Here is a 15716-nt window from a genome sequence, read left to right on the forward strand (position 1 = left end):
GGAGCGGTCTTGTAGGTACTCGATGGGCTCTCTCCACCACGAAGTACGGGGAAAGCACGTCTTCAGGCAGCAATTCCCGCAGCCACTCCTCCACCCGGCGAGTCGGGTCCATCCCTTCCCATTTCTCCGGAATGCCCACGAGGCGGATGTTGTTTCTGCGTGCCCGTCCTTCCGCGTCCTCGGCACGATCTTCCAAGAATTCCACTCTGTTCAGGAGATCCTGTACTTTTCTGTCTGTTTGCGCCGCCTGTGGTTCTACGATTGCCATGGTATCCTCCAGCGCCTTGGTGCGATCTTGTAACTTCCTGTGGTCAGCCCGGAGGTGGGTTAGGTCTATTGCCACGCCATCAATTCTGGTCTCCAGGGAGGTGCGGGTCTGTTGGAGGGATTCTTCCATACGTTCCATGGCCGCTAGGACGCTGTCCAGCTTCGACGCCACTTGCTCCGCATCCATCTTGGGCGTTGCTTTCGCTTGTTTTCCTTTAGTCGACGCGCTCCCCGATCCGGTGCGTGTTCGCACCCCTCCAGACATGGGGCCAACGGAAGACCAGTAATGTCTGATAGCATGATCTCTACCATGGCATGGATGTACCATGGACAGGCACATATAGGTAGGGATGGCATGATTAGACTTTTCAAACAGACCTGGTATAACGCCAAGTTCCAGCTTGTAGCTGAGAGCCTTTGTCAAAGATGCCTTATATGTGAGCAATATACTCCAGGAAGAAAAACGGTGGTGAGTTTGGGAACTATAGGACGGGAGGGAGGTCCTTTCACCAGAATACAGATTGATTTCATTGAAATGCCCCCATGTAATCGGCTAAGATATGTCCTAGTAATTGTCTGCCTGTTTTCACGTTGGCTGCTAGCTTACCTGACCAGAAGGAGCGATGGAGTTACTGTAGCGAAACTCCTATTGAGAGAGTTCATTCCTAGATTTGGTTTCCCAGTAACGATTGAATCAGATAGAGGAAAGCATTTCCAGAATGAAGTTATAAAATTGATTTGTGAAGCATTGAATGTACAACAGAAACTACATTGTGCCTATCGCCCAGAGGCTTCTGGAGTAGTGGAACAAATGAATGGCACCATTAAAAACAGATTGGGAAAAATGTGTTTGGTCACAGGTCTAAAATGGCCAGATGTCTTGCCTCTTGTGCTCATGACTATTAGGTCGATTCCTGAGAGGAGCACTGGCCTGAGCCCCCATGAAATTATTATGGGTAGAGCGATGAGACATGTTTTCATTCCTGTCAACAAACTACTGCCTATATCTGATGACTTCATTTTGGATTATTGCAAGGGGTTGGCTGATACCGTTCATTCTGTGTTTCATCAGGTTGGGCCAGATGCAACCACCCTTGAAAAGAAGCCAGCTCATGATTTGAGTCTTGGAGACTGGGTACGAATCAAAGAACATAGAAGGAGAAATTATCTGGTCCCACGCTGGGGAAAACCACATCAAGTGATTCTGACCACGATGACTGCTGTGAAGTGTGCTAAGGTAAAGAATTGGATTCATGCTAGTCATACTCTTCAAGTCCCTGGTCCTATAAATAGACCTGAAGAAGAGTATTTGGAAGATACCGACTAACGAGAATAAAATCTTCTAACGCTGAACAAGTGAATGAAGTGTCTAGTCAAGAGAAATCAGAAGACACTGATCAGGTACACTTGAAAGGAGCAAAGAGGATAAAGAAACCAAACCAGAAGTACAAGTCACCAGAGTGGACATATGTGGCACTTCCTGATATACAAGAGGAAGCAGACAGCCAAGAAAGTCTAGGAGTGACTGTACAGGAAGTGGTTGAAGAAGAAGAAGATTCGGAAATCCTGCGAGTTATCTTATCTGATATCAGAGAAGAGACAGATGATCAGGAAGTTCTGAACCAAGATTGTGAAAACAGAGACAAAGACTGTCCATGCACGGATTGCAGTGACAAAGAAAGACGCCAAGAATTAAAACGCCGGACAAGACACGTAACTGAAAGAACCAAGTAGGCACTCAAAGCCTTAGGTTTAGACAAAATTAAATTGTGAATTAAAAGAGGCTAAGTCAAAAGACACTGATCATTTCCGAAATGGCAAACACAGAAGGTAGAAAACCTACATGTGGGTTTCTCCGAAGATGGTGTAAAATGTGTTTTTGTTGTACAGGATTACTAATGCTTGTGTGGATCATTTTAGCAATAACGGTTTCATTTAAAGTAACATTTGAAAGGGAAGATACCCACACAGAGAACAGGACTAATAGAGGAGAGATTTATGATACTCATGTTACTAAACTGGTAGATAGAACAGATTTTCACAAGGATAAATCTATAAATGATTTTTCTAATAATGTTTTTTCAAAGTTGCTGTACGAATATGTAAATACTATGGAAGTTGGAGATTGTTATGTTTGAATGCAGTTACCTGCATCGGTGTCAGAAGGTGTCACCTATCATCACCTTCCTTTGACATATGGGAGAACTTGTAGTTTATTACCAAGCTTGTTTTATAGAACAGGGAAATTAGAATACTAGTACACTGATGTAGATAATGTTTTCTCACAGATACCTGTAGTCCCCGAACTAAACAAGGTGATTCCTGGTAGAATTTTAGGTGAATCTTTCTTAGAAACTAGAGAATTAACTTTAGAAGTAGTGTTTAAGAATAATCTTACTTGTAGACTGAGGAAAGAAGAAAAAACCTTCTTGAACATGGTAGAGGAGAGGAGAATTAAGATGCAAAGAAAAGTGTCTGAGGAAAAGATGGAAACAACATTTTGGGATGCTGAAAAGGAAAACCATTTAAAGGGAGAAACAAATCCCGCAATGGCTTTGTATTGGCCTTAGAGAGGGAATTTGTGCATCAGGAGAGATAACACTGCTTATGATAATTACTTTGTAGGTGCAAGTGAATGCCATGACTTATATAAAATCATGGGAGGATGGGGATTTAAAGGATGAAATGATCCGGTATTCCCTGGAATAAATTACATCTGTGGGAACAGGGCTTATTATAGGTTACCGGACCACTGGTATGGTACATGCTACCTAGGCCTGGTCTTCCCAAAAATATTTCACGTGGGAAGGGGAGAGGACGGTTTGCACGAAATAGGTAGACAAATAACACGTAGAAGGAGGGAGAGTTGGTCAAAAATTATAGGGGATATTTTTGGTGCACTGATACCAGCCGTTGGAATATCTCTGAATGTACATAAAATTAGAAAATTGTTTACAGTTGAGGATCGCTTATCGACAAGCACAGCTGGAGGGTTCTTAATGGTAAATACCGAAATGGTTGCCATGAGAGCCATGATTATGCAAAATCGACTTGCCCTTGATATTATATTAGCCAGAGAGGGAGGAGTCTGTGGAATGCTGAAGGTGCAACATTGCTGTACTTATATTCCTGATGAGAGCCAAAATTTAAAGAAATACATTAAGAATATAACTGATTTGCATGAGGAAATTGTTCCAGTGGAGGTTGAAAGTGTTTGGGAGAAACTTGGTAAATGTTTTTCTACTATAAAAGGTTTATTAACAAAATTAGGTAGTTCATTTGTAGGTAAAATACTAATACCAGTGACTTGTGTGGTAATGCTGATACTGATATTAAGATTAGGGTGTGTATGTATAAAAAGAAGAAAATTACAAAATAGAATAAAAAGAGAGATTGCAAAAAGAAAGGAGAAGGAAATAAGTGAAAGAGAAGTAGGAGATATAGAACTAGAATAATGGAAAGAAAACATGTACAAGACAACAAGAGAAGATGAGATGGGAAATACTATGATGTAACGTAACAAATGTAAGGAAACTGAGTAATCATTTCCGGGGAAATTTTGACATTTTATTGGGATTTGTGGTGATGTTAAAAATCACCAAAGGGGGGATTGATGGAGAAGGTAAAGCAACATTTTGTATACCTTCTCTATTTTGCATGAAATTTAATTACGTATCATTCTAAATATTAACTTGTACTAATTAGTGTAAAATGGCATGATTAATTAACCTCCGCACCTTAATAAACACGAGATTCACGTGGGACTAAAATGTTGATTGCATGGCAAATAATTAAATGATTAACTGTGGTACACAAATTTACTTTAGAATGTGGTGAAATAGAGAATTGCACGATTCATGTTGCTTTTGTGTTGATTTGTGCTGCCAGTGCTGCAGAATGGTGAGTATTATTGCTTTAAATGTTGCTACAGGCTAGGAAAATACTAATATATATTGGGATTAGTGTTGGTTTGAACATTAGAATCTTCATTTCTATATTTTAATTACTGTTATGTTTGTTTTTGCTTAAGTTAGCATTCGGGCCTACTAGGCCACAGTACTTAAGATGGAGCTCTGAAGTTGCCACCGTCATGTGAGCGCGATGTCTACTGCGCAGAATCGGATGGCTCTGGAGATCTCCAAGTGACCTGGGACATAAACCAGAGTGTTCCTTTTCAAGGATAGGAACATGGAGGACTGCCAAGATGAAGAATGGTGCGAATGACCGAGGGGACAATGAAGGACCTGTAAAAGAAGGCTTGCATCTTGTTACTTCAGAACTTTTGCCTGTGAATTACCAAAAAGAATACAATTGAGAAATGTCATGCCCGGTCTCATGGGAAACAGGCAGACCTGGGAACATTCGGGAGACTTGCAAGTTGCAAAGGGTTTAGCCAATCAGAACACTTTCTACCCTTAAATTGTTGCACATTGACCTAAAAGTAAGGAGGAAAAAAGGTATAAAAAGTCTGTGATGGGTTCGTTCGTTCACTCGTTCGGTCATTTGACTGATTCGTGGGGACTGCATCGAGCTGAAGGAGATTTCCTGGTTTACCTGGTTTTTCTTTGATTACAAGAGGACGATTCCATCTGAAGGGTTTTGATTATTGCTGTGGGTTGACGGGTTCTTCTGGAGATTGTCGCAGAGACTGGAATAATATTCGGGGTGGTCGGAAGGTCGCCAATGTTCAAAATTCGGTAAATATAAATGTTATGTCAATTTTACGTTAAAGATCAAAGATTGGAAGTCTCTCAAATAGAGAAATTATTTTAACTGTAATCCTGAATATGTCAATACAGAGTGAACTAAATTAGATAAACTAAAATGGATTAATAAGAAATGAGGTTGTGATTCATTAATAAGGTATTGAAAGTTAATCAAATGGTTCCGAAGCTTTAAATGTGTTTTAGCTGGTTCTAAATCACCATCAACCAGTCCAACTAATTGGTCCATCGACCAAGTGGTGGAGTGCCTTGTAGTGTCGCGCTCTAGTTCCCGAGCGCTGCGTGATGACGCAGCGCGCGGGAACGCGTGATTCGGGGCGACTGCGCATGCGCGAGGACCGCGATTCATCCGCGAGGTCCGCGTTGTGCCCGGCGCTCTTCTCTGTACAAGAATAAACGCAGTTGCATATACCTACGGTGTCTTGGTAGTTTGTGGGGCAGGAATTGGCAGAATACACTTCCCCCCAGGGCAACCCTCTACATTACAGTGGTGACGAGCGTGGGACCTGCATGCAGGAAGGACCAACAGGGGGACCTAGAGAAAGACACACCACGTGGAATGGTGAAGAGCAAGAAGGACACCAGTGAAGGCCTCAGGAGGGAGAAAAAACACCCTCTGGGAACACAACAAGAGGAGAGCGTGGCAGAGGCAGTGGTGAGACGGAAGGTGCTCCCAGGAAACAAGCACGAGCAAGTGCAAGAAGGCGGGGACCTGTCGAACCCAAGGAGGACCCTGGCGGACGCAGCAGCGCACAGGGACAGGAGAGCGGACGAACCCCAACGGCAAGACCGTCTGCAAGGTGAGAGCGCAAACGCGCCAGGCAGCCCGAGAGGCCCGGGAGCAGCGCCAGTGGCAGGCGCCAGAATGAACGCACAAGCATCCGCGCTTACCAATCCAATCCCGTTTCTACCGAAACCGGGAGAACCCCAAATGAAGTGGGAAGATTGGAGGGAGTACTTCAAGAACTACGTGGAGGCGTTAGAAGATGAAAATGGGGGAGCCTTTTCCAGCGCGCGGAAGAAGCGGATCTTGCTGCATATTTTGGGCCCAGAAGGGATAAGGGTCTATCAGACCCTGGTACCCGCAGTCAGACAGAGTGCGGACACGGACGTGTTCAACCATGCACTAGAAGATCTCAATAACCATTATCGACCCGCAGTAAGTGTCTCCATTGACAGATACAACTTCCAGCAAAGGAAGCAGGAGCCAGGCGAATCCATCGACGACTACGTGTCGGCACTGAGGAAGCTGGCGATAACGTGCAAGTATGGAGCAAGGACGGAGGAGTTCATAAAGGACCAGATAGTCATGCACACCACCAACAAAAACGTACAGGACAAACTGTGGGCGAACAGTGAAGCGTCGCTGAAGGAAGTGATAGCCTTAGTGAAAAAGGCGGAGATGTCAAAAAGGTGCGCAGAAGCGGCCAAAAAGGAAACCAGTCAGCGCACCATGGTGAACAAGGTGGATGATGCAGGACCACAGGGGCGGAACAAAACCGCGGTGCCGGAAGGGAAAGGACAGAATAAGTGGAAAGGGAATCCAGGGAAGACATGGAGGCCGAGCGGGGAGGCCAGCACAGGCTGTTACAGATGTGGAAGTTCGACGCATTTCGCGCAAGACAGGCGATGTCCAGCCTTCCGGGCTAAGTGCACGTTTTGCGGAGTTGTGGGGCACTACGAAAAGGTGTGCCGCAGGAAGACGAAGAAACAGATAGTGAAGTATGTGATGCACGAACAACCAGAGGAAGAAGATGGACAAGAGGAGGAAGACGAGATATTGTGCGTCGACGAACCTGTATTGAGTGTGCGGCAAAAGCGTTCCAGCAAACCTCTCTGCGACATGCGAATTGGCGGCGTGCCAATACAGATTGTGGCAGACTCGGGATCGCCGTATACCATAGTGCAAAGAGCAGTGTGGAAGGAAGACTTTGAGCCCAGCCTGGGATCGAATCTGGCTCCACCAGACATACGTCCGGTGTCATACACGGGAGAACCCATTCCCATGGTGGGATACAGAAAGTTAAACTTTGAATTCAATGGAAGATGTGCAGAGTGCAAGCTGTACGTGGCGGAAAGAGGCCCGTCCGTCCTGGGGTGGATGGACCAAGGAGACCTCGGGATTAAGCTAGACCCTTGAGGAGTAGTACAAGTCCTACTTACGGCGCAAGGGAGCTGGCCAGACTTGGGAGAAATGAGACGGAAATTTCCGAAAGTCTTCGGAGGGACAGTGGGGAAGTTGGAGAAGTTCACCCACAAAATAATACTGAAGGAAAATTCGAGACCAGTATCGCATAAGGTACGCAATATCCCGCTAGCCGTCAGAGAGGCGGTCCAGACTGAACTTCGAAGGTTGGAGGAAAATGGAATCATTCAACCAATTGACAGCTCGGAGTGGCTGGCCCCCTTGGTAGTAGCAGCCAAACCCAATGGCAAGGTTCGGTTGTGTGTGGACCTTCGTGAACTCAATAAGTGTGTGGTAGTGGAGAAATTCCCGTTGCCACGCATTGAGGAGATGCTGTTGAAAACAAAAGGCATACAGTGGTTCTCCACCATTGACCTTAGCTCTGCGTACCACCAGATCGACCTACACCCGACCAGCAGGAAATTGACTTCCTTCATAACACCGTTCGGATGTTACCAATTCCGCAGGATGCCGTTTGGCCTGGCTTCCGCCGCGGCAGTATTTCAAAAATGTATGCATCGCCTCCTCAAAGACATCGACGGCCTCCAATATTTCCAAGACGACATTCTGGTGATGGGGTCGGACAGGGAAGACCACGACAGGAAATTGGACAAGGTGCTTCGGGTGTTGGAAGCCAAGGGCTTGACAGCAGAATGGGAGAAGTGCCGCCTAGGGATGAGGTCAGTCACCTACCTGGGACACGAAATAGGGGGCCATGGTATTACTCCCAAGCGAGAAAACGTGAACGCCATCTGCAACGCCACGGCTCCGTCCACCAAAGAAGAAGTAAGATCGTTCTTAGGTATGGCGGAGTACTATAGCAAATTCGTCCAACGCTTCGCTTCCAAAACACACCATCTGAGACTGTTAATGCGGAACAAGACGGCGTTTAGGTGGACAGAGGACGCACAGAAGGAATTCGAAGAGCTGAAGCGGGACATCAGCCAAGCGGTGCCCCTCCAAGGTTACGACCCGCAAGGGAAATCTATACTGACTACGGACGCCAGCGAGAGAGGATTGGGAGCAGTCCTCATGCAAGAGAGGAAGGGAGGCACGACGGAAACTCTCTGCTTTGCGTCCAGATCACTGTCACCTACGGAACAAAGATACAGTGTGATCGAAAAGGAAATGCTGGCGGTGGTATGGGCCATGGGAAGATTCCGCCAATTTCTATGGGGCACGATGTTCACACTCAAGACGGACCACAAACCGTTGGTAAATGTACTTACCTCTAGTGGACATGCCAGCGCCACGCCACGCATAGCCAAGATGACGCTGAAGTTGCTAGAATACCGGTATGAGGTGGAATACATACCGGGGACGCTGAACAAGGTCGCAGACTACCTAAGCAGGGCGGCAGCAATGGAGAGGGCCCCCGAGGAAACAGCGGGAGAAGAAGAAATGGTGGCGGTGTTGGAGGACCTCGAAAAGGTCATAAGCAGGCAAGAATGGACCGAAGCATATGAAGGGGACCACGAAATACAGGAGGTCAAGGACCACATTGTCCATGGCTGGCCAGAGAAACGGCGACTGAGGGAGGAGCTCAGGGAGTTTTATGAGGTCAGAGAAGAGTTGTCAGTGGGAGACGAAGGCATCTTCCTGTACAGAGGTGAGAGAGTCATTCCCCCAGCTGCGTTGGTGGCCCGCCTAGTCAATATGCTGCATGGAGGACACATGGGGATAGTGAAAACAAAGCTGAGAGTGAAACACATGTACTGGTGGCCGGGAATGGACAAACAAGTAGAGCGGCATGTCCGGGAATGCGACCAATGCCAGAGAGCAGACAAGACACTACATCTGCTACGGCCGGAACTGGGGAGATTCCAGTTACCAAAGGATCCGTGGGAAGAAGTGGCGATTGACATTCTGGGTCCAGTATTGGACAGCCAAGGGACGCCCAAATATCTGTGTGTCCTGGTGGACAAGTACTCCAAATGGCCGGAGATAGACACACGAGAAACAATGGACACGGAGGCAGTGATCAAGTTCGCGACGTCGGTATTCCTTCGGGAAGGGATCCCCAGGGTCATCTTGAGTGACAACGGACCACAATTCACGTCCGACAAATGGTACCAGTATGCTGAAAGGAACGGTATCAAGGTGCAACACACGTCCGTGTACCATCCAGCGAGCAACGGACAGGTGGAACGGTTCAATCGAGTCATCATGGGTTCCATCCAAGCAGCGATCATGATGGGCAAGGACTGGGAGAAAGAGGTGCAGAAGATGATATGGGCGTACCGCATCACCCCCACTGGCACGGGGTACAGCCCTTTCCAAATCCTAAGGGGGAGGCATCCTTTCACCAGAGACAATGTAGTGTGGAGAGAGAAGACTGTAACCAGCAAGTGGTCGCCAGCCGTGGTACAACATAACCTGGCGAGGGCCCAGCAAATCTACACTGAATATTATAACCAAAGGAGGAGAGTGAAGCCCACCACCCTGGAGAGAGGGGAATGGGTGAGAGTCAGATCGGCAATGAAGAAAAGGAAGGGAGACAGCAAGTACAGGCCTACCCTACAGGTGAAGGAGGTGTACGACAGAGCAGCGCTGATCAGCGACGGAAAAGTGTGGTCGCAAGATCGGATGTCCAAGTGCAACCGCATTGTAGGTTGGCCCCAGGAGGAGACAGGTGGAGAGACTCAGGAAGCAAGCACCAGAGAAGAAGAAGGTAACAGCACAGCAGAAGAGGCAGGAGGACGCGGAGAAGAGAGCAGTGAAGTGCCGCAGGGGCAACCGTCCCCTACCTCCGTGGGGCCAAGCAGAGAAGAAGGCAGAACCCCGAGGGGAGGAGGAACGAGCACGCGGAGAGGCCAAGCAGGGAGCCCGGAGGGGGAGAGCACCCCAGAGAGCAGCCCCGCTCCGGCAAGGCGTACCAGGGCAGGCAGAGCCGTGGTAAGACCCAGCCGCTTCAGAGACTATGAACTGGGGAGCAGCTGAACTGTCAGGGACACAGTAAGACTTTTGTTTTGTTTGGAAAAGAAGGGAGATATGTAGTGTCGCGCTCTAGTTCCCGAGCGCTGCGTGATGACGCAGCGCGCGGGAAAGCGTGATTCGGGGCGACTGCGCATGCGCGAGGACCGCGATTCATCCGCGAGGTCCGCGTTGTGCCCGGCGCTCTTCTCTGTACGAGAATAAACGCAGTTGCATATACCTACGGTGTCTTGGTAGTTTGTGGGGCAGGAATTGGCAGAATACACTTCCCCCCAGGGCAACCCTCTACATTACATGCCTTGATGTTAAAGCTAGGATTCTATAGGTACCGATGTATATAATGTATATAATGTAAAGGAATTACTTCTGATAGGTAACAAGGTACCCCCACATGTCCAGCCCTTCTTTCCCTCCTGTGTGCAGACTAGAGTGAGAAGTGTGAGTGTTGGTGTTATGGGCAACAACAATGAATGAAGGTATGAATGAGTAAATTTGATGACGTGTCTGTGACATAGGGAGGCAGGCGCGCAACACCCATTGGGCTCACCGGGCTTCAGCCCGCCCCCCCCCCCCCTCATGTGTGTCAGCCCGGCTGAGACAGCCTCGCGGGCTGGCGTCCGTCTAATTGCAGTTGCACCAGAGTACTTCACGGGTCTTTAAAAGACCATTTCTCGTTAATGAGGCTTTTGTTGTATTTTCACCTCTTTTTACAGCCGCTCTGCCTATGGCTGGAAGACTTAGCCACCCCCCGAAATTTTATCAGCCCCCCCCCCCCCCGTAATTTGGCTTTAGTTGCCCGCCTGTAGGGAGGATATGTAAATGTGCCCTTTTCCCTTGGAGCATGGTCAAAATGTTGAGGGCCGCCAGTGCTCAACATATTGTCTTTATTCTTTATTTCAACTACAGGTTCTTTTTATCTTGTTATTGCTATTATGCATATAATTATAAAATTCGACATCTATGTCTCATCTCCTTACTCCTCCTGACGCGCAAACTTTCTCATCGTCTTTCTAATCCTTCTCCCCCTGTTGTCTCGCATTTTCTCGGGTTCTTGTAATTTGCTGTCCTTACTCTCTCCTCTTTTCCCCCATGTGATCCCCGCTCTACCCTTCCCTCCCTCCCCTTCTCTCTCCGCTCCTGCGCACCCGAGCCCTGACGCTGGTTTCATCCTCCTTGAATAACAAAAAATCTCCACACGAATTGCGAGTTAAAACGAAGGAAAAAGGCAAGAGGAGAAATAAGGTAACTAAAAATAACTCGTAGCTTTGGTCACTGAAGTGAACCCCTTGAGAGCATTGGGGGATGTGGGGAGAGGGGGCTGCCGCCAAGGGGGAGGATTAAGAGAGAGAAACTGCACGCAACTTTATACCAGAAGAGATCAGAACCGAGACCAAGCAACCCCGAAATCTGGATATCGTTGTCGAGGCGCAGCATATATGCCTTACCCGGCATCGTGCAATTATACACCTTCGTAAATAATGAGCTGCAGTATTTTATTTCGGTATTCATATACATATATGCACTCCAATTTTAAAAGATACATTGTACATCGTGGTAGAAACTTCCACACAACTGCCACCGCCTATGTCTTTCTTTTAATTATGCACAATTTCTAGTATTTTGTTATTTTATTGCTTCTCTCACTGGGGCAAGGGAAAACGCCAGAGCAATAGATTTATATAGCAAGCACCCTATCGCCCAACACCTCTGCGCCATTGAATACTTTTGTTTATTATTATTTCACGGTGTTTTCCTTGGGTGGTGGTAGAGGGCTGCTTGAAACGCTTCAATCGACTGGGGGTGCAAAGTAATATTTTATTGCGTGCTTGTTTGCTACGAAAGTATGTATTTTTCACAAGAGGAGGTAGACCGAGTTTTAAAATTATTTTTCCACAGGGTGACTTTTTCCCCTTATTTCTCTGTTTGCAAGGGACGGACGCAAATAAGCTCCGCCCTTTCCGTCGCCATTTCGGGCGCCCCGGACTCCGCTATAAGCACGGAGAGTAAACGGGTAGATCCCGAGCCCGGCTACCTCGGCATGGAAATAGAAGAAAGGCGACTACCCACTTCTTGCTGGATGCACATGAAGCGGTATTACGATAACAACAATACCAACGCTGCCTAGGTGCTGCTAAACATTGCCAAAAAAAAGTTCACATAACATTCCATTATTATGTTTTAAAGATGAGGTCCCACTTCCTGAACGTGAACTTTTCAGAAACGATATTGGATGCGATGACTATAGCTCGTTCCATAGGATAGTAGTTATGAGTTTATACATTAGTTTAGAAATGCCTACAAGAATAGTGCCTCCTTTTCTAACAGTGTAATGTTTTCTAACCGTCTTAACTCCTGTCTGTCCATGCCTCCCGGAAGTGGAAGGGAAGCTTAGAAATACTGCTACAGTATGTTTGGTGCCTAGCTGTTTTTATATGTCTCTGAAATTAATGTCACGACAGACACGGAGGGAGTGTAGATGCTCATAAATACTGTTTCATGCAGTGTGTTTAATTACATGTGTATGTTTCTCAGTTTCACAGACACAAGTTTGTGATATTGGAATTTTGTATATGGAAATATTGCTGTAAGCTGTATTTTAAACTTCAATGTGCACATTTAAAACACAACATAGAAATGTAAGTGCACCTTTTCATTGTGGAAATGTGACATTTCCAGCAGTGAAAGAAAAATGGTGGTCTGAAGAAACCCCGGATTAAAGTATTATTAAATTACATGAAGTTTTGTTTTTTTCTGTGCATAATGACAAGCAAGGTAACACTGGAAGGATAGCTAAGTACCTGCCAATGACAAATTAGAATCCAGCAGGGCATAACCAGCTTTCCATCCCTCCATGGTCGCTAAAATAAGTATTATTAACTTGGGTAGTAAAACATCTTTTCAAAAGCACTTAGAAGCTGCATAAGCAGATTATAAACAGAGGCGGTTCCTCCACGTGGGTGGAGGAACGTCGCCCCACTGCTTTCTTGCAGTGCGAGGGGCAGAAACATAAAATGGTATTATAAATATCATTTTATGTTTCTGTTTCTCGCTTTTATGTTTCTGCTTCTTGCACTGCGAGAAACCAGAAGGCAGGGTTTGGTTGGGGGCGGGCAGGTGGCTGGTCCTGCTCCAGGCAGGGGAGGAGTGCCTTGCCCACTGTCGTGGGCGCTGACTGCTTGGTCGGCCCCAGGGCCGACCAAACCAGTCATGCACACTCTCCGTTTTCTCCATGCAGGCAGCATGCAGTCTGCATGGAGAAAACGGCCTCCCCATAGACTCCTGTGTGGTCGGCGTCCCAGCCAATCACAACACTGCTATTGCAGCGTTGTGATTGGCTTGGGGGAGGAGAGGGAGGCTGCCTGCTTCCTGCGAGGAGAATTCCGAGCAGAGAGAAGGAGATGTGGCGTGGGACCGAAGGTAACGTTTTTTTTTATTATTTAAATTAATCGCCCTCCCCGCGTGACCCCCTTACTCCTCCCCCCTCGAGTAATGCCGGCCGCGACTGGTTATAAAGTGCTATAGGAAGAACAGAAGAGATCTGCCCTAGTGGCTAGATTTGCTGACTTTGATATTGGGGCACAAGGTTCAAAATCACTGACGGAGCAATTTACAAAGATAAATAAAACAAATTACCCATGAGGGTCTCAATGCACTCGGGGTTGCTAGCTGCTTTGTGGTGATCAGTTCGTTCGAACAGCCAGGTCTTGAGCCCTTACCTGAATTGCTGAAACGATGGGATGGTCCTGAGGTGCAGGGGAAGGTTTCTCCAAGCTTTGGCTGCCAGGTGTGAGAAGGAACATCTACCCCTGTTGATTTGGCAGACTTGGGAGTGACTGCGAGGAAGAGGGAGGCAAATTGTAGGTGTCGATTGGTGGAAGGTCATGTGTTTGTTGATGTATGCTGGTCCTTTGTTGTGCAGGGCTTTATATGCGTGGGTCAACATCTTGATCTGGCATCTCTTCTGGATCGGGAGCTAGTGTAGCTTCTTGAGGTGAGAGGTGTGATGTGGGTTTATTGGGGGAGCTCAAGGATGAGTCTGGCTTCTGAGTTCCGTATAGTATGTAGTCTCTTCAGGAGGCGTGCAGTGATTCCTACATAGAGTGTGTTGCCGTAGTCCAGCCCACTGGGGACGAGGACCTGGTTGACGGTCCTTCTGGTGTTGACTGGGAGCCACCTGAAGATCTTGCGGAGCATGCTTGCGGTGTGGAAGCAGGCAGATGAGACTGTGTTTACCTGTTTCTTCATTGACAGCTTGCTGTCCAAGATGATTTAGAGGTTGCGGGCATGGTCTGTTGGGGAGGGGGATGGGCAGAGTTCAGCAGGCCACCATGCATCGCTCCATGGCAAGGTGATGATCCTAAAGATGAGTATTTCTGTCTTGTCCATGTTGAGCTTGAGACAGTTGTCTTTCATTCATTCAGCGACATTTATCATGTCTCTGTGGAAGTTGGCTCTGGTGGTGGAGGGGTCTTCTGACAGTAAGAGCATGAGCTGGGTGTCGTTGGCGTAGAAGATGATGCTAAGTCTGTGCGATCTGATGTTGTTGGCCAGAGGGGCCATGTATGTGTTGAAGCGGGTGGGGCTGATGGATGATCCTTGGGGGATGCCGCAGATGCTCTTTTTGGATTCCGAGGTGAACAATGGGATATGGATTCTCTGGGTTCTTCGGTGTGGTTTGAGGCGATCCATTGAGGGCGTCTCCCTGGATTTAATGTGGTGGAGTCTGTTAATCAACATAAGATGGGAGATGGTGTTAAAGGTCGCTGACAGGTCCAGGAGAATGAGAGCTGCTGTTTCGCCGCAGTCCAGGAGGGATATGATGTCTTAGGTGGCTGCGATCATTGCTGTCTCCGTGCTGTGATTGGCTCGGAATCTGGATTGAGAGGGGTCCAAGAGGTTGTTGTGTTCCAGGTGTTCGTGAGTTGCTGGTTGATTGTCTTTTCGAGAACGTTTGCTGGAAAGGGGAGCAGGGAGATGGGACAGTAGTTCTTCAGTTCTGCTAGGTCGGCAGAAGGTTTCCTTAGGAGGGGACTCACTTCAGCGTTTCCAGTCCTTAGGGAAGGAGGCCAAAGTGATAGACGCGTTGAGGACTTTCTTGAGTTTGTCGCCAGTCATCTCACACTTCTGAGTAATTTACGTGTGTGATTTACCCTTACACTTTTGAGTAATTTTACTACTTTTGGCTATTCACAACATATGAGTGTAAAAGTGTAGACTTACATGTCTCCACCCACTGAAAAAGGCAGTGGAGCCAACTTTACGAGTGTTTGTTACTACTGCCAAAAAAAGCAGCAGTAAGCCCAGCAGCACACATGGCTAACTACTGATGTGAAGCACCCTCCCATAGAAAACAATATAGGTTGGGAACTTAAAACAAGACCCTATAGAAAATAATGTTAAATTAAATTACATTATTTAAAATAGTTACATTTATAAATAAATAGAAAACAATTTAAAAAAAAAATCTAAAAGTAGTACTTAATAGCCTTTTAATTAATTATATGCAAAAAAAATGGCATGAAACACACCCAACAGTGGAGCCCTCTATAGACCAGCACCTAATCTGCTATCCCTTGTATATTTGTATTCCCATATGGTTGCTAGGG

General features: G+C 46.9%; 1 protein-coding gene across 1 annotated transcript in view; it reads left to right on the plus strand.

Annotated features, from left to right (window-relative positions):
- Window positions 1-11218: 11218 nt before the first annotated feature.
- The window catches only part of LOC146857102 (lethal(3)malignant brain tumor-like protein 4), a 566079-nt gene continuing 561581 nt past the window's right edge, over window positions 11219-15716 (plus strand). The window contains exon 1 of the mRNA XM_085647600.1: window positions 11219-11352. The gene's annotated coding sequence lies outside the window, so the exon portion shown is untranslated. The remainder of the gene's footprint in view (window positions 11353-15716) is intronic.

The sequence above is a fragment of the Triturus cristatus genome, chromosome 3_2, assembly GCF_964204655.1.
Source record: "Triturus cristatus chromosome 3_2, aTriCri1.1, whole genome shotgun sequence".
Lineage (NCBI taxonomy): Eukaryota > Metazoa > Chordata > Amphibia > Caudata > Salamandridae > Triturus > Triturus cristatus.